The 25,724-nt window shown below is 32.7% G+C and overlaps 1 protein-coding gene and 1 long non-coding RNA gene across 13 annotated transcripts in view; one reads left to right on the forward strand and one right to left on the reverse strand.

The window, feature by feature from the left end:
- The window catches only part of Unc-115a (actin binding LIM protein Uncoordinated 115a), a 211,453-nt gene that overhangs the window by 78,768 nt on the left and 106,961 nt on the right, over positions 1-25,724 (forward strand). The window lies entirely within an intron of this gene.
- Positions 2,485-4,338, reverse strand: LOC147067219 (uncharacterized). Its single transcript, XR_015071499.1, has 3 exons — positions 4,102-4,338; positions 3,639-3,864; positions 2,485-3,334 (listed from the first exon to the last, which is right to left on the reverse strand). It is a non-coding gene; the product is annotated as an uncharacterized LOC147067219 (long non-coding RNA).

The raw sequence follows: 25,724 nt of genomic DNA on the forward strand, positions 1-25,724 counted from the left end.
ACCTGCGCGTTTGTTAACTGATCTACGTATTTTCTTAAAATCCGAGATCACTTCAGTTTTGACGATTATGGATTATAGCTTAAAATTGTTTATTTGTTTTTATTTAGTGAGTAGGTATATTTCGTGATATTTCACATTAGCTGGTTCCATTGTTTACGGGAAATGACGATTTAACGGGCTTACCTATTGAATGTATTAATAGTATGTAATATATTCATTACGGGTTTTTCACAAACACTTCAGATAATCAAAATTTGTTTTTTACTTGATCCTTTACTAATAGGTAAGAAGGTTTTAACAATCTTTTATTATGTCAATGTGCATTTACGATCGGTGATTGCGCATAGTGCACGAAGAAGCCAGAAGGCCATAAGCCAGAAGGCATAAGCCGGGTCGTAAATAATGACTAATAGAATACCTAGTACAAAACATAAATCAATTAGAATTTATTGATTAATATTTTTGCCACTCGTACCCGTTAGATATAGGGACCATTATACCACTTTCCTCTAGAAGGTGTATAAGGTACTTTTAAACACTTTGTACATTTTGCATTTTTGTTTATTGTTATTAAATCTTAGTTGATGTTATTCTTTTGACTTATTAACTTAAAAATAACAACAATGGATGAAATATAATATTCCTAAATATTATAATATGTCACATATATAATATTGTGTAAGTATATAATATATAATTATCAAGCCTCGATAGCGAAGGCTGCGTTACTAGCAAATGCACTTACGACCTATGTAAACCTGCCGCTTTGTAATTTTATTCTTGTAAATCCACGGTATTATAGATGGTTGCACTATTATATCTAAAATGTAAACATAAATTTATATGCAATATTGGTATATACTACAGCTGATGATGATACATACTATCGTATGGAAAATAATTCATTTTTAAGTTGTGGGTTTCTTGTACGTATCATGCGACAAAAGCAATAAAATCGTCTTCAAGTTTTTGTCATTGGTCGGGAACCTTTTTTGATACATACACCTACGGCAGGTGAATTTTAAACACAGCAAATTTTTCACAGTTTTGAAGTTACGCTATTTCTTAATGTATATAAACCAGTCATTTAATAAATAAGGACAAATATCACCAACAAGTTAGTTCAAGTAAACAATCGACTCCCACGTCCTCTATACTTAATTGACTTTTTATGCAATAATATGTACCTACCTATATTTTGTACTGTTATTCAATTGAAAATGTCCATTAGGATAAAATCGGTTGAATATCAACATTATGGAATGAATGTGGAAAAAGTACGAAAGTACATATTATAAAGTGTTTTAATGAAATATGTATCTAGGTACCAGTCGTTTTATGTGATGAATAGTTCTTTACACTTTATAATATGTAAGTATTTAAATCAAATACATAATATAATCATATATCAGATAATTTCTTTTTAATAACAACATTTAAATATAATGCTAATTATGTCGAATGGCCACCTAATCGGCGCGCCTTTAGCGTACAATGTATTAAATGGGACGGCGGGACTTTTTTTAATGTTACACACCTACAAACTTACCTGTAGAATGGCCAAAAATGGAACTACGAATTACCATAGGACGCCATTTTGAAAATTTCATTCGAATGTCAGATTTTGTCCAGTTACTAGTCTTGATTGGGTAGTTTTCGACAATGGCTCCATTTTTTTTGTAGTACTTATTCCACTTTTAATCAATAAATTAGGACCGGTTTCATCCGCCTCAGAGGGACATTTTCAACTGAATCTTCCCTTGTTCGGTTGAAAATGTCCCTCTGATGCGAACGAAACCGGTCCTAATTTATTGATTAAAAGTGGAATAAGTAATACAAAAAAATGCGTTTATTTAATTAAGCAACAATAAATATCAACGTAATACAATCACTAAGTGAAAATCTGAAGTATTACATGGGACGGCGGGACTTTTTTTAACGTTACACACCTACAAACTTACCTGTAGAATGGCCAAAAATGGAACTACGAACTACCATAGGACGCCATTTTGAAAATTTCATTCGAATGTCAGATTTTGTCCAGTTACGAGTCTTGATTGGGTAGTTTTCGACAATGGCTCCATTTTTTTTGTAGTACTTATTCCACTTTTAATCTATAAATTAGGACCGGTTTCGTCCGCCTCAGAGGGACATTTTCAACTGAATCTTCCCTTGTTCAGTTGAAAATGTCCCTCTGATGCGAACGAAACCGGTCCTAATTTATTGATTAAAAGTGGAATAAGTACTACAAAAAAATGCGTTTTATTAACCTCTTGAGACCCGAGATAGAACCAGTCATGAGAAAAAATATTTGTGCATTTTTCTGTTCAATAAATATTATTAAGATCACAAAAAAAAATTAAAATATTTTTTTTACTATATATTAACTAAAATCCACTACGTGCACGTGAGTGCATCTCAGGTCACAATAGAGTACAATATTGGATACAGTACAAACAATGAAATGAAAGAAAAACAATGTGATATCCATATAATGATACAATTTTATTAGAAAAATAATACAATAATCATAATAATATAATGGTGATTGGATAATTATATTTATTTAGATTAAAAATATAGTACAATAACGGTCAAAACCCTAAAATACTACACATTAATTAACGCGCACTTCAGGGAATAGGTTTAGGGACAACCATTCTTTGCTTTAGAAGTAGATCTGTGTTTACTCGGTGTGTTATGGAAGCTAATGGTGAAGAGTTTCTTGGATGACCTTGTATCGATGATGATAATGATGGCTAAATGACTTTCATACCAAATCGTAGGGTTTGCAAGTCTGATTTTCCATGACTATGAAGTATTCCTATCACAGTGAATATTTTCTTGCCTATAAGTTTGCATGTACAATGAGCAAACTATTTCATGTCCATGTCCAACAAGTCCATGTCCACAGTGGTCAAAGATCCTCACAGTTTACATGCTTGATGTCCTGTGAAAGCAAACACACCACTGTGAAGATTAATGCGGCTCATCGACTTGTAATCAGTATTTTACAACAGCTGACTGAGTGATGCATATCGTTCTTCGTCTTCTTTGAATCATAACACGTATTGGCCTGAAATAACGAATCGGTGAGGTTGAAGCTGGTAAAAAAGTCATATGTGTAGACGTACAAGGGCAGTTGTTGTGAAGCCAAAGTAACATCACAGCGTTGCATTGAGATTGTATCGTATCTTCATCAGATAGGTAGGATTCACTTCCCCACATGGAGAATAATTTATAGAGCAATTGGAGTCCAGCACCCAATAAACCATATATGGCCATGAACTGAACTCTTCAGCTCAGCATCATTCGTCTTATTAGGCTCAGCGTACTGAAACAATAGAAAATACAATACTATGAATTAATCGATACATTTATTCCTATTTATTAAGTATTCAACACCAGGAATATAAATACTAATGGCCAATAGTATTAATCACTAGGTATATTAAGTATATTAATTATTCTGTCCATCGAATCCTCAATATGGAGATCACAAAGCCCTTTCATCACAAACTGTATCAATTTAATTGGTACTTAATTGATTTTTTAGCAGTGCATGCACTTGCCTAATAAAATGATAAGTTTGATATTTATGACTAAATGATAAAGTAATATAATATGAGCATTGATACCTTATGGTTTCATAAGCCAGGATAGGATCCTGGATTGTGATTTTGAAGGATGTATCTCAGCCTCTAGCAGTGAGTAAAGTTCACTGGTTCTCCAGAATAAAGTCATCATCTGGGCCCAGGAGATGAATGTGAACATCATTACTGTCGTCAGGGTTATATCCTCCACCAACTTCGACATCATTATCATTCAAAATATCACCAATATGCTGGCTATTCAAGGATTCGTCTAAATGTAAACAAAAAACATAACCTCAATAAATCAGATATACTAATGTCAAAATATATCACTCTAGACCTGAGTTACTCATGTGTGTACCGAATTTTGAAACTATGATTATAATATTTTACAAAAGTGTAAAGATAATTTAAAGTATACGGAATATTACTATCATTCATTGTGAAACTAAATACATCATTGGTTTTTAATATAAATAAATATTAATATTTAATTAAAAGCACTTACTTGTCATAGTTGACTTTTTAGCCGCCATTTTTGTCTTGTGCAAATATCCATAACTTCAAAGTCAAAATAACAATTTATTTTAAAACTACATAGGCTAGTGTTTTGCTCTAGTGGTAGAAAAATATACTATCTATACCACTGTAGTCAAATGCGGTTCAAGTATCCATTCAAATCATTACTAAAAAATATTTAAATAACGTCCACATATGTGTACCTCAGGACGCAAGAGGTTAAATTAAACAACAATAAATATTAACGTAATACAATGACTAAGTGAAAATCTGAAGCAATATTATATTGCAAAACCTTTAGAAGAATGCAATTACGGCTTACGCAATACATAATATTATAATAGTAGGTTCAAACGAATATTTTCAGGGATGTCTCGCATCTTCAGATGTACGCCACTGGTATTTTGAAGATGAAATTTCTTACGATCGATTTGATGAAATTCTTCAATGTCAATAGTTTATAATCAAATAGACCAGTTTGGGCAGAGCATCCTCAAAATACTTAAATATCTAAAGAAATAAACAAGTAGGTATGTGACTTTTTTATCGATATGTAGGTACGGTATTGTTGCTTGGTAATACTAATAGGTATCAATATGATACATTTAGAACATAAAACGGGTCAGCGGACAAAATCTTCCAATATTTGTATTTATATTAGTGGTAGGTACGCAAAAGCTATTCGATATTTAATTATGAAAAAACATATTCTACACGCATTTTATAAAAATGGTTTACCATTACTTACCTGCAATAAAACAAACCATCAATTTTGTAATGCGATCTTTTTAATTGCATTTTGCGAATTTGAATTCGTTTGTCGTAGCCGCAAGTCGCGTTATAATATTGGCAAGACGATTATCTTAATTACAATAATTACCATCGCACCTGAGCTGCCAGAAAAAACAACTGACAAATTGTAGAAATCCATACTAAGAATCATTTGGGCAAAAGTCTCCTTAGGATATTGGATTCGTCCACCATTTTAATGTGTTTTTTTATGGGTTGACGGTTAAAAACTTGAAAGATCCGGCCTTTACTAATGAGGTTTCGAGAGATTTTAATGTAAGTAATCTTGTGAAAGTAATAAGTATTATTTGGACAATATTCCCATTATATACCTATCTGATACATGTTAATAATGATTTTCTCCTCATATATAGTCATTATTGTCTAGTTATTGACGGTATTAGTCACGATTGATATACAAAATATAAACCTTGACATACTCCTGCACCGTTAGCAACACATTAACTAATCGTTATATAATGAAATAATGCTAATAACGTTAATCTATTAAATCTATATATGGAACTTGACTACTCATAATAATATTTTATCAATATACTTATATCCACTTTATCCACTTATATCCACTTTACTTTCAAACACTTCTAGTATTAATTGCAGAATAATATTATATTACTAATTAAGTTGTGTTTCATTAGGTAATTAATTTGTAATTATTTTTTAATAGCCATCACGGAATACTTTATTTAAATATTCTCATTATTTTCTCGAAAAGTCTGTGAAAGTTGTAGGTATCTGTCTCGTCGTCACTTTCAAGAATGAGAGAGATCATTCTTGAATAAGTAGGTACCTACTGTAGAATTCTTTTTCTAACTTCTCACATCCTCTGCAAGCCTTGCATCCATACATGTTTGCCAGTGAATTCCTTCATTTGATCCATCTCAACAGCGTTGTTTGCTGTAAGTATAACAAACACCAGTGCCTTAATTTAATATGAACATTGGTGGGAGACTGCACTAAAATGCATTTAGATTAATGATTTTATTATGGCGCATGGCCAATCGCTGTAATGCCGTAATACTCTTTCTAAATAAATAAATAAATAAAAATTATACTAGAGTTTAATAAACCGACGTGTTATGTCTGATATAGGTACAATCAGTACATTATTCATTATTCCAATTTGTTGGCGGACTTTCGTAAGGTTTTCATATTGGTGCAAAGTGAATGTATTGCATTGTTTTTAATTAATATAATAAACATTATTGGTGAAACTATGCGCCATATAGTTTGTACCCCAATGATATCCTACTTCGGTGTGGTTACTGGAGACGCCCTTATGCATCATCATCTACATTGATCACTGTTAGATTGATCATCCACGAAGTTGGCTAGCTGCACAACAGCGACATTGGCTGCACGATCCCGCCGAATTTCAGCCGTAAAATGTAAAAACGTCGCTAAAAGCATCTCCTGTGCGAGTGTCTTAATGATGTATGTACTACACCCCTCCTCACTGAAAAATGGATGAAATTAATAATACCCAATATATACGAAGTTTACGTTTAAACAGGAATACTAAGTAAACGGTACAATAAATCAATAAAATTACATTCTCTTGATTGGTGGGCATCCATGCCCTTAGCATACTGCGGAAACGCCCTCCAAAAATCTTGGTTTCGAGCACCCTCTCTCCAGCATGGGCAGGTTTCTTTGTGTTACTATTTCACATTTTCAAATGCCTCCAAAAAACTCCTCGCTCTTTAACGAGCTCTAGACCTCTCCCATATGACAATGTGATTCAGGTAAGCCTTGAATCTTGATACCCTAGTGATAAAAAAATCGAAGATTCCAGTGCAATCGGCATGTCTACATCACTGTCGGTTTCACGTCGCATAGTCAAAATTCGTCGATCTTAGCAAATTTGTGTTTTAACTTGATAAACTCTCTATAACATATACAGCCTTTTTTAGTTATTGAAAACAGCTAAAACTAAAACAGAAAATATGTTAAACATATAACAAAAGGAAGTTTACAGTAGTTAAACTAAACCTGGTACGTCAATAAAATGCGTTATAGAGAAATAATTGTAACAATTAATCGCTGCAGGGCTGATCACTACAATCTTGCATCATCCCTAGCTCGCTTAGGTGTAATAAATGTTTCCAAATCCAAATGTGGAAGCGATAATGAAGATATAAATCACTTTGTTTGGCAATGTCCGCTTTAGTCCGTCAAAGACGAAGGCTCCTTTTTTTAAAGGTAGTTAAAATTATCAATTACCACTAATTAATCTTGGGGTGTTCATATTTCAGCCAAACGTCAAAGCGTTTTTGTATATCCAAATATTTCTAAGAGAAATGTAACCTGCAAACTAGTATAAAATATATAATACATACCACATGGTTGAAGCTGACATGTAATATTATGTACCTACACATTATGAACAATGTGTACCTATTTTTTTTTAAATATAACATTTGTACACATGTAATGTAAGGTAAATAAGCCTCAGCTGGTAGTTAATATAAATTTTTAAAAAAATGATGTTCCATTTCTAATTACGATATCTACGAAGAAACACTCTTATTATCGGTGATGTTCACTCCCTAGTCGGTCTAGTATTTTTTAACATTATTGTGATAATTATATATGTAATATTTTTGTTTATTTTTGTTGCTGTAAGTAAATTATGTCGTGTATCGAACTCTGCTGAAATGATGACTATTGCAACTATTTATATTTATTTACTCACGATGCGGTGTGTGAAGTCTACCAACATAGAACATGTGAGGAATATTTGCGAAAATTAAATAATCAAAACAGAACGAGGCCGGTGTTTATAAATACCTACATACCACCACATATCTAAAGAACATTAACTTTTGTGCTAGAAAGTTCCTACTACTATCGCATAGTAACGTAGTGCCATATTATTTTAGTGCTCGTGTACTTACGCGTATACTTTTTTAGTGTTTTTTCTTCTTCGCCACCACTACGTATGAATTATCAATGTTATTATACCTGGTTTGGTTCGTATCCAATCGATCAGTCCCGTCATCTGCGCGAATCGAGTACAATCTTATGACGTCAGATTCCGTATCACAATAAGTTATTATTGTATTACGCAATAATATGCACCTTGTTAGCAATAGTCAGAGGTCAAAAGGAACAAATGATTGTCATGAATGAAATCAGCTGATGTAACACGATTGATTGATTTATTTATGCAATGTGCATGAATGGAGTACGTATGTATTTGTAATTGGGTGGTTATCGTCGTACTTATTGATATACCCTATCCACATATTATTATGCATCCCAATTTGTCGTATACAATAAATTGGTACATTTGTGATCTTAGGTAATGATTGACATTAGATTTTTATAAAGCTTTCAATAGGTATGACCTGCATTTTATTATTCCGGACCAATATCGCAAAATCGATTTACAGAATTTGTAAGGATAGGTTATGTTTGTAAGTCTGTCACAATAAGTGGTATCTAAGTATTTAACACAAAATAATTTAACGTTTTCTTCTTTTTCAGGTAAGTGAGCTTTATGATAATTTGGAAATATGACTTCCCACTGCTTCATACCATTTCAAGACTCGCAATAAGATAAACGTAAGTTCGTTGACGAGTGTTATAAAGTTTATTTTTATTTTAATTTATAAGACAGGAGTCTTGCCATCTTCTAGCGGAGGTAGGCTACCATCAGGGCGATCTTTGCCATATCATCTGCTACTCGGAAAAGTGCAGTGGAGCTGCAGTCGTACTATCCACTATATGTATGGTTCTTAAGCCACTAAATGTGTCGTCCTCTGCAACGCTTATCGTTGATCTTTCCTTGGATGACAAGTTCGGGAATACTTGAGTTTTGTCAACTTCGTGAAAACATATGAAATTATGCCCATTTATAAAATATACTCAGTAGGTTAAAGTACACATTTTGAGACGATATTTTGTATTATGATTTTATACTAAGGAAGAAGAAAACATAAATACATACGGAAATTTTTCGATACGAAAAACGCTTCTTATTACTAATGCTATCGGTTAAATCTTACATTAAGTACCTATAAAGAAGAAATAATGATAATATTAACTAAAACTTCCTCGTATAATATTAAAAGTATGACGACATCGGCGCCAATACAGAATACATATTAAAAATGAATTAAGTATTCCCATTTTCCATAATTTTTAATATACTTTTATTTCTGTCCATGTATTTGGGCATTTTCGCCAAAGTTTGTACATTGCGTTTTTGGCATGTCCCATGACTTTGATTGATTTTTTCATAGTTATTATATTATAAAATGTTGGAAAGTTATGTACTTTTAACATGCAAATTTATTAATTTACTCTATTCAATCAGTTAAATACAACTATCTGACCTGTATATATTTTTAATTGATTATTTAGATCGAAAGGTAGTGCGTTTTTACCATGTCCCACCCATAAATTCAAATAAACAAAGTCTGATTTCGTCATTAATTTTGAGTGTGTAAAATTAAATTCGTAGTGTTTTCAACAGCTTACATTATATATTTTTGGAAAATATATAGTTTTTTCGTAAATTTGTACCAATATTGAAAAAAAATCACGTTTAAAGTGTGTCCCAGGATATTTGAAAAAGTGGAACTCCACATTCCGTTACCACGATTTTAGCATGAAGGCGAAAAATTTTCACTATAAATATGTTTTTTTTTAATGTAGCAACATTTTTGTATAACACTGATCGCCATGTACACTTTAAATTGTTGGTGTGTGTCGGTATCGCTATCGGAACAGGTTGCTTTCTGGGTTGGTCATTTAAGAAGTTCCACTACTGTTACCACGATTTATAAGGTAAGAAAACACATATTTCTATTTCACATACTACACATATGGAGCTTATCTTTCATACTACAGATATAATAAAACATATCGCAGGTTTAACAATAAAACTAAGCTAAATTTTGGCTTCAAACACTTCTGAAACAGAATCCGTTACTTCCACTCCGAAACTATATTGGTGGTAACGTATATGTGGAATGTAAAAGTAACGAAATGGCATGCATAAAGTTGGGTTTACAGTGTGTGTTTAGTTCTTCATAGATTATAAAAAAAAATATTTTGTCTGTTCGTATGAAAAACAAAAATATTTTCATTAAAAAATATAAAAAATAACCTGACTATAATATAATAATATAATAAAGATTAAAAAAGTATGTGATATGTCTGAATACGCAAAAATAGCGCACATAAAAGTATGGAGATAAAAAAAAACAACAGAAGGAAAAGAAAAAACACCAGACTGAAATAATTGCGAGACAGGCACTGGCTCTGTCATACTCTTTCTGTTATACGCCACCAAAATTTTAAAACTTCTCCATACATTTTAGGCATAGAAATTTATAAAAATGTATGAAAAAGTATTTTTTTGTCACGTTTAACAGAAATGTGTACTCTCGATTAGATTTAATACCTAGAACTGTAGGTATTCACGAAATGTCAGAAAAGTACGTCTTGATTACAATCAACCTGTATAGCTACATTTTATGTTGATGAATACAATTAAATTTCAAGACAACATAAAGTCGAACTTGGTTATTACGAGGAAGATGGGACCGACTGAATTTGCTTGTTATAAGCGTTACTCGTTATATCAGAGAATAGGTATTTTTAAATGAGCATGTCACATTACACAAAAAGCCGAAAATAAAAAATTTGGAAACCATCGTAAAAATCCCCGAAACGAGCATGGCATTCATAAACTACAAAAGAAGTTGTTTATTGTAATTAACGCTGGTAGGTACCTACGGACTTCACAAACCTTGGATTTTTCAACCATATGCGTGGATACTTTTTTATTATTGTCGGTGAAACACCAATAAGGTAGGTACTTAGACACTTTACTAGTGTCATAAACGTAATCCGACCCCGGCGGCATCCTGTCCAATCGGATTTTATTGCTTAGGGTCGAAATGTTTTAAAACGGTCGACACATTAACAGTATTTTAGCTCGGTATATCCGATAAGTTGCTCGTTATAACAGTGAAAGAATTAAATGTATGGCGAAAATCATAAACCAATTGTCAACAAATGTTTCGTTATTACATCCGAGATCTCGCTATGTCAGAGATCGTAATAACCGAGTTTGACTATAATTATTTTCGTAAAAGTTATATACTCCGTGCCGCGCTAGGAACTCGCGTCTGAATCCCTTGCTGATTTTTTTTTTCATATATTGTTAATTTGCTTAAAAATATTTTTTATCTGAGTTACAAATAATATAAATGCCAAATAAAGTTATGGTAATGTATAGTGTGTCAAAATTATTACCTACCTTATTTTACAAGTATTGTGAAATTTATTATAAAATATGTCTATTTTAGTGATTAAGTTTGATTTGTTTTGTTATTTTGACGCACGTTGAATATTTATCTGTCTATCAAAAAATTCAAATAAATTTCATAAAACAAAAATTTGTTTTTATGGTAACATGTAACTTAAGCTTTACAAATTACACTCCGTTACCATTTCGTTCCATTCCGAAAATGTCCCCAAAAAAGTTGAACGTTAACTATTTTTCATTTGATTATTAAATAACGAAACTTATTTATTTTTCCAATAAAATTTAGTAAAAGTGATTATTGTCTTTAAAAAAATAGCAGAACGAACATTGATTGGTTTTTTCAAATACTAAAGGAAAAATGCTCTGCCATTATAGACATAGGGTAACGGAGGGGAACGAAATGTGCCCAAGAATTAAAATTCAATAATATTTTTTGACTATTTGTAGTTTTATTTTGAAGTGTATGGTTTTTTTAATCTAATAGAGCTCTTTTAAGTGATAAAAAGTGTTTCATTCATGTTTTAAAAGCTAAGTTTCGTAGTCACGGAACGGAAACTTATTATGCCCAATTTCATAATAAAAATGATATAAATATTGTATTAATCAATATTTTGCTGAAAAATTGCTATCACCAATTCAGCAATAGAACAAGGAATCTGCTAGCTATATAAAAATGGTTAATTTGAGTGAAAAAATAATATTACCCAAATTTCAAACATGTACAAACTTTGGCGAAAATGCCCATTTACATACCTACCTCCCTATTAAGTTCACGAAATTACATGATTTTTGTAAAAATGGTGTGACAGGAAATGGCAGGATATACCAACTATTTTGAATCCTGGGTTTTCGGATTTATCAATAAAGCGAACAGAATCCCGCGATTGGAAGCTCTAGTTACCTTAATTTGTATAGGTACATTGGGTCAATTTTGTTAATTAAATATTGTTGGATGGAATTTATATAGAAAATCAAGGATGTCTGACATGGTTGTCATCTTGTGAAATGTGTTGGGATATTATAATAATATTATTTATCGGATGTTGAGTTTCCTACAAATGCCAATACTTGTTTGTATGACATGCAAGCGAGTTTCCACGCTATTTCGTACATCATCCACATTCCAATAGTTTCCGTTAATGGCCTCTGCCGTCCATAGAATTTAATATTGTCGACTTGAAAATCGTCTAAACATCTCATTAATACACCATTAAAAATACTGTAATTAATAATTATAAACGTTTCGTTATGATGATAAAAATTTAAAAATATAAATACTTCGCATACAGTGGTAACGGCTCCAATTGACTCTAACCACCCAGCAATGGAAGAACTGGAATATTAATTTATTCTGGGTTACGTTAACAACCACCCAGCAATGGAAGAACTGGAATATTAATTTATTCTGGGTTACGTTAACGATTTTTTCTACATTCAAAACCGACGAGTATTTTTATGTTTCAGTCGTAGGTACCTAGGTGGTAGGTGAGTGATATGGTTCGATTATAAAATTATTATTGTGTTTCCTCATGAATCCATTTTGTGCAATAAGATGAAGAGCCATTTCTACAGGTTGCAGATATGCAATATAGTTATGCCATTGTCCCCTAAAAGTTTTTGCTGATAATTGATACATTCCTTCGGATGTATTTATTTTAATGTTTCTATTTTATGTATTATGTAATTTCATACATTCGTACCTATATCTTCTCTAATTAATTTTGAATTATGTTGGAATATCGCGGAGTATTGGGATATCCAAGTTTACACAACCATGTCACTTTCATTAACAACATTCCCTTCCTATAAATATCCACCATTATAAGTTGTTCACTGAGTGAGGGCGCCACATGCTATGACATAGCATTCAATACTTTTTTATACTGTGATGACTGATGAGCTTAGTTCTAAATTCAAACACTTTTGGTATATTTATAGTCATATATCGTGAATGTTTTTGGTTTCGATTGATCTCCAAGATCTCAACTAACTTTTATCAAATGAATGGGCCTAAAATCTAAATAATAATACCCTCTGATTTAGCTATAATATGTATACTTTTGTATCGGGCATATAAGTGTCTTTCAAATCGAAACATACATATTATATTAAAACATAAGAGTTACTTGTGTATTTTTTTTTATAATATCAACTGAATTTCGACGCACAGTTTTTGAACGGTTTCTGAAAGAAACACGGGGCTAAAAAATCTGGTTCACAAGTTCATCATGATTCCCTAAACACATGTACGCTTGATGTGATGTCAATTAGTTAGGTACCTACTACAATATGTGTATATTGTATTCCTACACATATTGCCATTTTGTTATTATATGGGCAAAGTTGCTATGGTTCACTCGTTGAGTGAAAACGCTCGTAATGCCAAGACAAGAGTGAGTACCCAAGTAGATCTGTTCCCTCACTGCACCAATAAAATTACTACTAACTAGTTTGGCGACATTCGCGCTTTGATATCAAACGATAATTATTATGTTTACTGCTTACTGCTTACTTATCGATCGATACTTCTCGTAAGATTCTAATTATTTTCTTTTCCTTAGATAATATCACTAGGTATGAAAGAAATTCCAACGAGTATTACAACAGTAATGTCCGTTTTAAAAATATATTAAAGCATACCGATCAGCTGCTAACTGTCAGGGGATCTCATTTTTGTGAATGCTGTTAATTTACCTACATCCGGGTCTCAGTTTTCTGTGACTGTTGAATTTTTCAGACCCAGTAGTCAGAGATAAGATGCAAAAGAAGCTGGGAGGTGGAAAGAGGATTCACAATAGTGACAGTTTTAACGTGAAGATTGGAACCCAAATGCATTGCTCTGGGTTATCATTATTGTTTTAAATCCAAAAAAATCTAAATATTTGTTGGAGTAACTATCCGTTGAATAGTTTAGCGATACTTGGATCACTTTGTCGACATTCCAGACATATTTTAAATAATTGAAATACTTATGAAAAACTAACGCATCGCTGTGCGGCACAGGATTAAAACTCAGTTGGCCAACTGCTATTAGCAATTCGTATCATTGTTTGAACGTAGTTAGGTAGGTATGTATACTGTGTACGAAACAAAGGCATTTAGTTTGTCATTGAAATTGTTATAAAAACATCTGTTTCGGACGGTAATACTTATAACCTCGAATTCCAAATTGGCCATTTTTTGCTAGACAAACCATAATTTGATTTTTAGGAATTTCGTTATACGATATTGTGATTACTTATTCCGTACAACGTCATAGCGAAACAATAATAAATAATTGTCTGAGACGTGTTCAACCACTGACACGAGAATGCGTCTCGAGATTTTAGATTCCGGTGTTTGTTTTCCAATCACGTTCCCAAACACAGTTAGGCTATGACATGTATGCCTTCAGAGGTATGAGGTTTGAATCCAGATTGCATTTTTATGTCGATATTATGGCGGTGTCTATTAATTGTCGATTGCTGAACTCTGTGAGTGTGTATTCTGGGGCCGTACATTATTCGTATCGACTCCTTTTTGCGCCCATTGCCCATATATTTTACACAAGTAAATGATATTTTTTTAGATTGAGAAAGTAAAGTAGACACCTGCTGTATCCATAATATAGTAGTGTTTTACATTGTTTATTACCGTATTCCGAAGTAATCACATTTTACTAAAAAATACACATAATCAGTTAATATTTATTTTTAAGTGCCGGTTGCTTCTTCATATTTAACCACTGTTTAACGTTAAGCTGGCAAAATCGTCCGAATAGAATTACCACTAAATAGTAATAACAAAATAATCAAGTGAACTATCAATAGTACATAATATAATATTTCGTTTGAATTTCAATCGAAATTCATGTTTTTTTATTTTGTGCATGCATAAATGTAATACGGTATCTGCTGTATTTACTTTAATTATGTGTTCGATATTCTTATATCTATATTTTGACAGATGCCAAATGCGTTTGCCACTTATGTTGGTTAGGTTAATTTAACGTCGATATCTCTGCATCTCACCTTAACACTAACTCAATGACTCACTCTCATTTATATGTACCTCTTTTATGACAAACAACCTACAATTGGTATAATAATTAGAGGACTAATACCGCCCCCCCTCCCGTTATTCACTCATTGCCTCAATCCTCGATTACCTACTATGTGAAGATAAAGCTGAATATCACCTGGATTCAAAATATATGCTTATTTTCTTATTATAGATTGTCATGTATGTTTCATTCAAAATTTCAGGAAATTGAGTCCCGCCATCATTCCATCTTTTGGGAAGTCTGCGGGACTTTCTTGCATCACGTGTTTGTGGGATTCTAGTCAATGTTTATACGTGTGAATTCCAAAAGAACCAGGGCTTTGAACCGGAAATGAACCGAAAACCGGAAAAATCGTTATTTTTGTAGGAAAAAAACCGGAACCGAACCGAAAAAATATCGTTTTTCGGCTCGGTTGAGTATACGGTTTCATAACATTGCACTCCGGCTCTAGAATGAAAATTATGAATCTACCTAATATATTCTAAAAATATTTTTTTTACACATATTACTTATCTATTTATTAATTTCTACATATTATGTTAATATAAGTGAATATCATTAGATCTAATTTTATACGAGGTAATCTGGCAAACTATCAGTGTAATAAAAAGTGCAAAAAACTGCAAAGTTATAAAACGTATAGGTAATCTACATGTTCAAATACGCGCCTTAACACGATCTTAATCCCATTTCAGTTGTCGTTCAGTTATCGTAGACGTAAAAAATTAATTACTCGGAGCTGAACCGGAAAAACCGTTATTTTTTTCGGAACGAAAACTGGAACCGAACCGATATACCTACCTATATATTTTTAATTGAACCGGAACGAAACCGAAACTAAAAAAATAACGTTTCGAAGCCCTGAAAAGAATCTTTGTCTTCCCCATCTACATAATTATACACAAACATGAAGTCGTTCATTCAGATGAGATTTGAACCCGAGATCTTTTCTTACATTTCCGACTTACTACGGCGGCAGCCTTATGTAGATATACTTTACGACCATTTCCACATTTTATAACGGCATATTATGACAGATAAATATGCTAGTTAATGTTATATTTATAAATTTCTTTTTACATAATTATGCCCGCTGCTGAACCAATTAATGGTTTCCTTTACTCGGCTACGCAATTAACTTTTTTTTTATTATTTATTTGTTTATTATTATTTTATTATGGATTTCCGTTTTTATAGTTCACTTCCTGCATCGTCGGATTTATGTCATGTTGACAGGTTGGTTCTCTGGAATTCTTAAAATATTTAAATTACTATCATGTATACGCATTATTTATTGTGAACCACTGACACGTCTCCACGAGCATACCAATATCAAAATAACGTAATGGAAATAGAGCCCACGACATCCTCTTTATGAAACATGACGTATCGCAGCATTTAAAGTCCTTCAATTTGCGAAACCAATTAAATTGTTACCTCATCTTAAAATTATCGTTATGGTTACGTTTGCAAATTTACATTGGACAAAACGTAACACTATTAAAATATTCAAGGCAAGTTAAGTTCTACACGACAGCCACTTTTGTATAGGTATAGATGTTGAATGTCCCTTTGCGTAAGCAACGTGGCGCAGTAAAGTAATCGACGTGGACACTGGACGGTAAGTAATGCGGGCCGCGTATGGTCACCGTTACTGCACATCCCCGTATACATTCTTCTTGCCGTAGTCTTTTTCCGAAGCCAGGCACCCGAATTTGCACATTCATTCCACAAGTCGATACCCACAAATCGTATCGGAGTAGGCTAACTTTACACGAAACTTTGCGATATTTCTTTCAGAATTGTGTTGTGTGATGTGAATGAAGCCCCAAGTATTGTATTTTGTCTGATATATTTTTATATTAAGTATATCTATTTTATTTTCCAATCATACCTACTTATATATTATTGAAGACTTCATTTATCAATGAATACGTTTTGGTTTGGTTTAGTCGCTTGGTTTGTGTAAATTTGTGTCAATCAGATACGGGCATTAAATAAATACCCAACTATTCACGTCTTGGGCATTTTTATTTTGTCTATTCTGATTACCAAATCGAAAATGTGATGTTAAAAAACAAACGTGGCCATCTCCAGTCAATGACTTTTTTGAGATTTTTGGTTGGTATGATTGCTTGTGTTGTTTTATATAATATTATTTAGTTAAGACATGGCTATCTCCTCAATTTCTGCTTCAAAAATTCAAATAAAAGATGTGATTTTTTTCAAACTTAGTCATATCCATTGATTTTTTATATCAAACGTGGTCACATTCGTCTTGGCCAATAACGACGTAGCACTTTTTCAAAATGGCCAATCATGTCGTGGCATTTTATCAAGATGACTCCCATCAGCAAAAAGTTTTCTCTGTGTATACGATGTGCTCTTCAAGTTTTTAAGCGAAATAATTGTCAAAGAATGGAAAATAATCCAAATAAAGTTTGAAATAGTGTCTCCAGATAATGCACGAAAGTTAACCAGATCAAATTATACCATTAAACGTTCAAAGAAGACTGAAAAACGGTAAGTAAATTTTGATTTTCAAACGTTTTACGACAGTTAGCATTTTAGAACCTCAGGGCTGTGCCTTGGCTGTTCATATTTTATGTTCAGTTTTAAAGCTGCATAATATCGTGTAAACTGGTTCAGTCATCTTTATTTTTTTTATATATTTTTATTCAAAAATATTGTTATGTTTGTTTAGTTACCTTTAATTCTAATATCATAAAACTCAAAATAAATTCATAAACCCAATTATAATTTTCAAATTATGAAGTGTTAGTTGTAAATATGAAATAAGTTATACATTTATAATGTTGTTTTTTTCGGGTGCCGGTCGAAATCCCGAAGGGCCGAAATCCCGAATGCCGAAATCCCGAAAGCCGAAATCCCGAATGGCCGGAAGCCCAAAGGCCGAAATCCCGAAAAATAAAAAAATATAAACAGTAATAGTTTTCAACCAGCGGCACCCCAATAGGCGGCGCTTTTTCTAGAGTGTGTAATTTAACAAGATAATTGGAATAGTTATATAAAAAACTATTATTGATTATGGAATGATGCAACAAAATAATTTTCAACCAGCGGTACCCCAATAGGCGGCGCTTTTTCTAGAGTGTGTAATTTAACAAGATAATTAGAATAGTTATATAAAAAACTATTATTAATTATGGAATGATGCAACAAAATAATTTTCAACCAGCGGTACCCCAATAGGCGGCGCATTTTCTTGAGTAAGTAATTTAACAAGATAATTAAAATAGTTATTTAAAAACTATTATTTATTATGGAATGAAGCAACAAAATAATTTTCAACCAGCGGCACCCCAATACGCGGTGCTTTTCCTCGATTGCATAATTTAACAAGATAATTAAAATGGTTATATAAAAACTATTATTAATTATGGAATGAAGCCAGAAAATAATTTTCAACCAGCGGCACCCCAAAAGGCGGCGCTTTTTCTCGATTGTATAATTTAACTAGATAATTAAAATAGTTATATAAAAACTATTATTAATTATGGAATGAAAATTATTTTCTTGCTTCATTCCATAATTAATAATAGTTTTTATATAACTATTTTAATTATCTTGTTAAATTACACACTCTAGAAAAAGAGCCGCCTATTGGGGTACCGCTGGTTGAAAATTATTTTTTTGCTTCATTCCATAATTAATAATAGTTTTTATATAACTATTTTAATTATCTTGTTAAATTACACACTCTAGAAAAAGCGCTGCTTATTGGGGTACTACTGGTTAAAAAATATTTTTTGCTTCATTCTATAATTAACAATAGTTTTTAATACTACTATTTTCATTATCTAGTTAAATTATACAATCGAGAAAAAGCGCCGCCTTTTGGGGTGCCACTGGTTGAAAATTATTTTGTTGCTTGATTCCATAAATATTAATAGTTTTTATTATAACTATTTTAATTATCTTGTTAAATTACACACTCTAGATAAAGCGCCGCCTATTAGGGTACCGCTGGTTGAAAATTATTTTTTTGCTTCATTCTATAATTAATAATAGTTTTTGATACTACTATTTTAATTATCTAGTTAAATTATACAATCGAGAAAAAGCGCCCCCTTTTGGGGTGCCGCTGGTTGAAAATTATTTTGTTGCTTCATTCCATAATTAATAATAGTTTTTAATACTACTATTTTAATTATCTAGATTAATTATACAATCGAGAAAAAGCGCCGCCTATTGGGGAACCGCTGGTTGAAAATTAAAACTGTTTATATATTTTTATTTTTCGGGATTTCGGCCTTCGGGATTCCGGCCATTTGGGATTTCGGCCATTCGGGATTTTGACATTCGGGATTTCGTCCGGCACCCATTTTAACACAACCCTGTTTGTAAGAATACAAAACAAACCGATCGAATACAAAACAAAACTGTCTATCTCCAATAGTATTTATGTCAAATCCAGATGATACAAAACAAACATAGCCATCTCCAACATAAAATCGTAAATATCTTGTTTATTAAGGATCCGCGATTATTGAGCATTGTTTAAATCGTATTCTTTAAATAAAATATAATCATAAATTAGGAAATTATTAACTCACGGGTTCAAATTAACCACAAAAACAAAAAAGTTGATTTACTCAGTTTCACATGTGATGGAGATGACCACGTTTGTTTTTTAGCGTCACAAATAATGTCAATATATACGTTAGCATATTCAGTATTTTTGACAACCAAATATTATTAAAAAAAAATGTCAATAGCAACAGTAGGTAAATTTCTACCCCTAGCATGTTCGTGTTTCTTCTTACTACGTTTAAACGCAAATAGTAAAACCAATACTACACATACATAAAATAATATTATTTTCAATCATTACAATCTGATGGAATCGATCATACGACATTTGACGTGTATAGGTCATGGCCAAACTACAGTCAACATGTAGATTTTTGTGGATATATATAATTCAGTAGCTTACCATAAAACCATTTTTTGTGATCAGGCGTATTATGTGTATGACAGTACGAAAGAAGTTGAAAAAACCCCTTCATCTATAAAGAATCATCACATATTATCTTATTGACACGACTTTAGTTCGTTTCATTCGTTTTGTAATTAACAACCCGTATTTTCAGGCAAGAATGTAGCATTTCATATACGTTTTACTGTGTACCTGTGTATAGTTTGCCATTAGGCATGTTAAAACTGTGGAAAGTCACTACATCATAAATAATATCATTATATGGCGATATAGTGTAAAGAGTACCTATTGAAGTAGGCAGTCATTTATAGATTAATTTAAATTTCCAATAATTTTCCAAAACAGCGAAATAACTTCGTTAATCAAAACATTGTTCTATAGATACAAAGCCAAACTGTATGAAGTGAAAGTGAAGTTGAAAAAATATTACTAAGGTTAATGATGAAAGTAGTCAATTAGCCTGCAAGTCATATTCTTTTGTTTTGCTACAAAACTCGTGATATGCGTTTTTAATTTGCCAAGGTTGTTTCGAGTGCCCAAAAGATGTTTTTTTTTATATTATATTGAAAGCCATTTAAATGAGCAATCACGTAAAATCTCAAAAAATATCAGGTACCCACCTAACAAAGTAGCCTGTAGGTGCCTAATCAAAGCAAAACATGTACATCATGCCGTCGTTTTAATAACAAAAAATTACCAACATATTGAGTTCTGGGTTCGATTCCCGGTCATGACAAAAACATTTATGTGTTTTTCTCAAAGCCTTTGTGAAAGTGTTTGTGATTGTTCAAAATTACTAACAACCACCTTGTACGAAAAAGCAAGGACATGGTTATTAATAATTCAAAAAAAAAAAAACATTGATTAGGTATTAATTACTTACATATTAACTGGTTTTGGAACAAAGTTGTCTTTGTTTCAAAACTATTGCAGTGAATATTAACTTTCCTACCAATTCCACCATTCTAAAATCGTTCTGGAATTATTATCAAATAATGTTGTAATATGTAATACGTGAAAAAAAATCGTGTGAATCCCCCAACCCCCCCCCCCCCCCCCTCCTTGTATAATATAGCCCAGTGAGTTTTTGGTCTGAGTGCTGAAATCTTATTTATTAAATTTCAAGATGCCCTCGTAAAATATTTATTTTATTGGCGCGGCAATACCATGTGTGGTTTTGATCTCTATTTGACATTCATTTCGCACACATGCGTGCGGGTAGCTGCGCATAGCTTTCATTTTGGACTCACATTTTTTCATACATTCAACATACAGGCAACATTCATACCGCCAAATTTGTTTAAAGTATTAATAATAAATCAATTAAATGACCGACCACGAAATAAGATTTTCTGCAGTAGCGTATTCTGAGTATTGTGACGTTTGTAATACAAAATAATGGCGAGGGGGGTGAATCCCAACCTCTTCCGTTGTGATGCGAACAGCTGATTACGCTGTTGATAGACCAGCCAATTTATTCATAATAGGTCCAGTTGGTTGTTTCAACGCTGAGCCGCTTCATAGTTATTAGAAGCAGTCTTACAGAAATAGACCGACCTCACATAACGGATGGAAATTTATTTACGTCAAGCCGATTTCAGATATTATTTCATAGGAAAGCATTCGAAGAATTCCTACAACAAAAGTCAGTCTATTCATAGAATTGAATTAGAGTATTAGACCAACAATTCTGTATTGTTTTCAAATATTACTATTTTGATATATGTATTTACTTCTACTACCATCCCGTGTTACATAAAATAGTGTTTTTTGTATTGTTTGTAAATTGTTGTTCTGAATACCTACCTAAGCTGGTACTTCATAGCTAAAATAGCTAGAAATAATATATGGTGTGCACATCACGGGAGATGGCACTTTGCAAAGATAGCTCGCTATCCGAATGGGAATGGCCGGAGCAACATTCAATTCGATGCGGAGTGTCTGGTACTCTACTTTTAACGATGCTGCTTTACAGTAGTGTGTCACCTTACGAAAGCTTCGCGAACAGATATTTGAGCCGATTCTGGGTGTACGTTGGTGTGACTTTTGAAGTAACGAAGAGATGAGCAACCTCTCATCATGTTAAGAGTGAGGAGGCGATGTGGACTCTGGCTTGGCCGCGTGCTGCGGATGCCTCAATATAATTTCAACCTGGCCTGCTAGTTCTTAAAGCCAACCGGATTCAGGCGTCTTGGAAGGCACCTAAATACTATCCACAAAGTGTATACGGTGAAGTTACAAGATGATGGCATGACCTGGGAAGACGCAAGAATACTGTTGGGCGACAGGGATTCTTGGAGGCGCAGTGTGGTGTCCAATGTCCATATGTTCCAGTTAAATGTCAGACATGGTAGAAGAAGTTATTCTGAAATTCATAACAGGAATACTATGGGTACATACAGTGGATTAACGGTAGAGAGCCCGTCTCCGGAAGCGTGGATGCTGGTTCGAATTCCTCATCTCGAATTTTTTTAATGTGTGATTAATCCAGATCAATCAGATGGGCGGCTAACAATGAGGTGTATTAATATAACCATCACTATCTGAAATCATGCATATACTGCTTAGGAGCGAAAATGAAAATTTTACATTTTATGTAAGGCTAGTGACGCGAACACAATTCGCAGGCCTTGAGTAGGTGCCCCCCTGGTAGAGTAGTTGGAGACCCAACCATTTTGGTCTGACCTCCATAGCCAAATCGACCACTGGATATACGATAGACGCCCCTCGATAAAGCCCAACATGGCCGAAACATGAAATGAGTCCCACAGTTTAACTTGTCAGGTCCCACCACCTCTCAAGGTGAGCTGTGGAGGAGATAAGTCGGTCACAGACCATGTACATATAGGTAATATGGTAATAGGGATAAATTTTAATTAAATATATGTTTAGGTAAAGGGTTAATTAAGGTAGATTAAATGTAAAATATGATTTGGCTTGTAAGGTAATTGGTAATATAAAATTGTAATATAACGGTTAATGTAATGTAATATGCAATGGGTTAGTTAAATAATAAAGCGAGACGTATGGACGGGCGTTAATAGTATATGGTAATTAATGTAATTAAGGTAATATTAATCATATTATGTACATCGATATCACTATATGTTTGGTTGATAGACTGACATCCGTCAACCGGATATAAACGTGTGGCATATGGCGGTATCGGTGTGAGTAGGTATAAGGGTAGAAAAAATCGAGCGTCGGAAAAAGAAATGCGACCACCCCTAACTGAATAAAAAGGCAAGATTCTAAAATCCGATATCAGTCTGCTTGTGGATTTAGGGGGTCGTCTCTGCGACACTTTGTTGCCCCGGGACCCGCGCGATCTCGTTTGCATAACTAATTAGAAATAATTAAGTTAATGTTAAATAATTAGGTAATAATAATCAAGTTAATTTTAAAATATTTAATTAATAATATTCGAATTAATTTTTATTTAATTAGTAATAAATGTGGTTATTTTTGTGGATTTCGAGATACAAATAAATCAGACGTTTTCAAATGTTTTTTTTTTAATTTCGGAATATTAATTAAATTGAACTTTTCTAATGTTTTGTGGATTTCGGAATATTAATATAAATGACTTTTCCTAATTTACTTGTTAATTTCGGATGCGAACAATTCAGACCTTTTCCTTTTGGATAATTGTGGCTTGTGGACGTTAAATAATTTTGACATTCGACTTATTGTGATTGTTTAACGAGAATCTAGTTACATATAAACATTATTTCATTGACATTTGATTATAAACTTTTGAATAAAGGGTGACCATAAGTTAAATTGTGTAACAACATTGATAATATACCAGTTCTGAAGTTTAACCAGTGTTTTCTTGAGTTATCGACTTTCTTTCTCTACCGTAACTTCTTGGTTACTCCACGTCTATGAGATTACTGCCTGTTCCTCCACATTGATGAACCTCCCCTTCTAGCACCAGAGCTAGCCAAGAATTCGGAGGCCTACACTAGCTAGTAATACCTATTTTGCATTGAATGATTAATCCAGAAAATAAATCTTGGCGCGATGTCAATAATAATTACCCGAGTAATAAGTTATGAAGTCATCATCACATTACCTTTGGCACCACAATCCAGGCCAGGTCTCGGCCACCTCACCTAGCAGTTTCTAAGCTCGACAGTCATCCGTTGCATTTATCAAATGGATCTCTATTCAAAATGTTTCTGATTATCGTGTATTATTTTTGCGTGTTTTCGAAAGCTATATATTGTTAACGGGCTTTGCCAGAATTGCATTATTAGTACGAAATTATCGGACTTCAGCCAGCGAATGTTTATACCAACTATAGGTGTCATAGTTTTGTGATGTGGGGAATTTTGAAGGGCGTGAATAAGTATTCGACAAAATTAATTGTTACAACATCAGCCTGGATCAATCCCTTACTATATGAAGACCTCTCCAATCTGTCAATCCTGTCCTTTCAGTGATATGCGTTGGGTTGCCACGTACGCCTGCAGTACTAGACTATCCAGTCGATCCAGCGGCCTTTTCCCTCGGAACATTTCCTGTAATTTCGTTGTATTTTTTTGAGGTATTTCCATTTATGCTTTTTATCAATATTAATAATCTATTCAATAACCCTTTGATTCTATAATATATAAAACTTGTTGCAGTCATTGTTATTTCACAAATATAATATACCTATTAATTAATGACATATTTACATACGTATTTATTGTTGATTGTGTCTGTAATTGATTTTGTACCACTACATAATAATTTCGTTTGCAAGTGAATACTGACTGCTCTTGTATTCAATTATTATATTTCTATAATAGTATTTATCTATTAATTATCATTTTTATTTGTTCTACCTAATTGATTATTTATTATTGGCTCACATGGCCGAGTGCGGTGCTCTCTTTTAAAATGTAATTTATTCTGTTATTGGATACAATTTTTTATCTCCGTTAAAAATAGTGGCGCACTTCAAACTGCGTTTCACTGATTTATCTTCCCATAATAAATATCTACCTAATCATTTAAGATTAATTTATGGAGCGATGGAATTTTAATCACCCCGTCTCTTGCTTCTGATTTTTAAGTGGCCGCAACGCCTTAGTTACATTTTAAAATAATTATAATAAGTAATAACACTAATAACATAACCTGATTGCATTTTTTGTCAAGTAAAATGACTTGGTATTCTTGTATGTCCGAAATGTCTCTATTTGATAACTAGCTACTTAGGAACGATCATATTATTATTAATAATAATTATAATTTTGATACATATCATGATAACATTGGTGTCTTTCCTCAGCGTTCATGTTGTCGTCTCAAGGAAAATAAATCGATTCACAATTTACTATTTATTGTTTGAGCCAGCCCTCGAATTGGATAATTTTACTAACCGGAGCGCTCAATAATTTTCCGAAAATAATACCATATTTATCTAAATTAATGTATGTTTTATAAAAATAAGTACTTATATTAAATTATATGTTATAATTGGCTACCTAACTCAGACGGTCAATTTATTTTTTACGGATGGGG

This window comes from Rhyacophila brunnea, unplaced genomic scaffold (genome assembly GCF_057557595.1).
Source record: "Rhyacophila brunnea isolate RB1 unplaced genomic scaffold, BYU_Rbru_1.0 scaffold_4, whole genome shotgun sequence".
NCBI classification, from domain to species: Eukaryota; Metazoa; Arthropoda; class Insecta; order Trichoptera; family Rhyacophilidae; genus Rhyacophila; species Rhyacophila brunnea.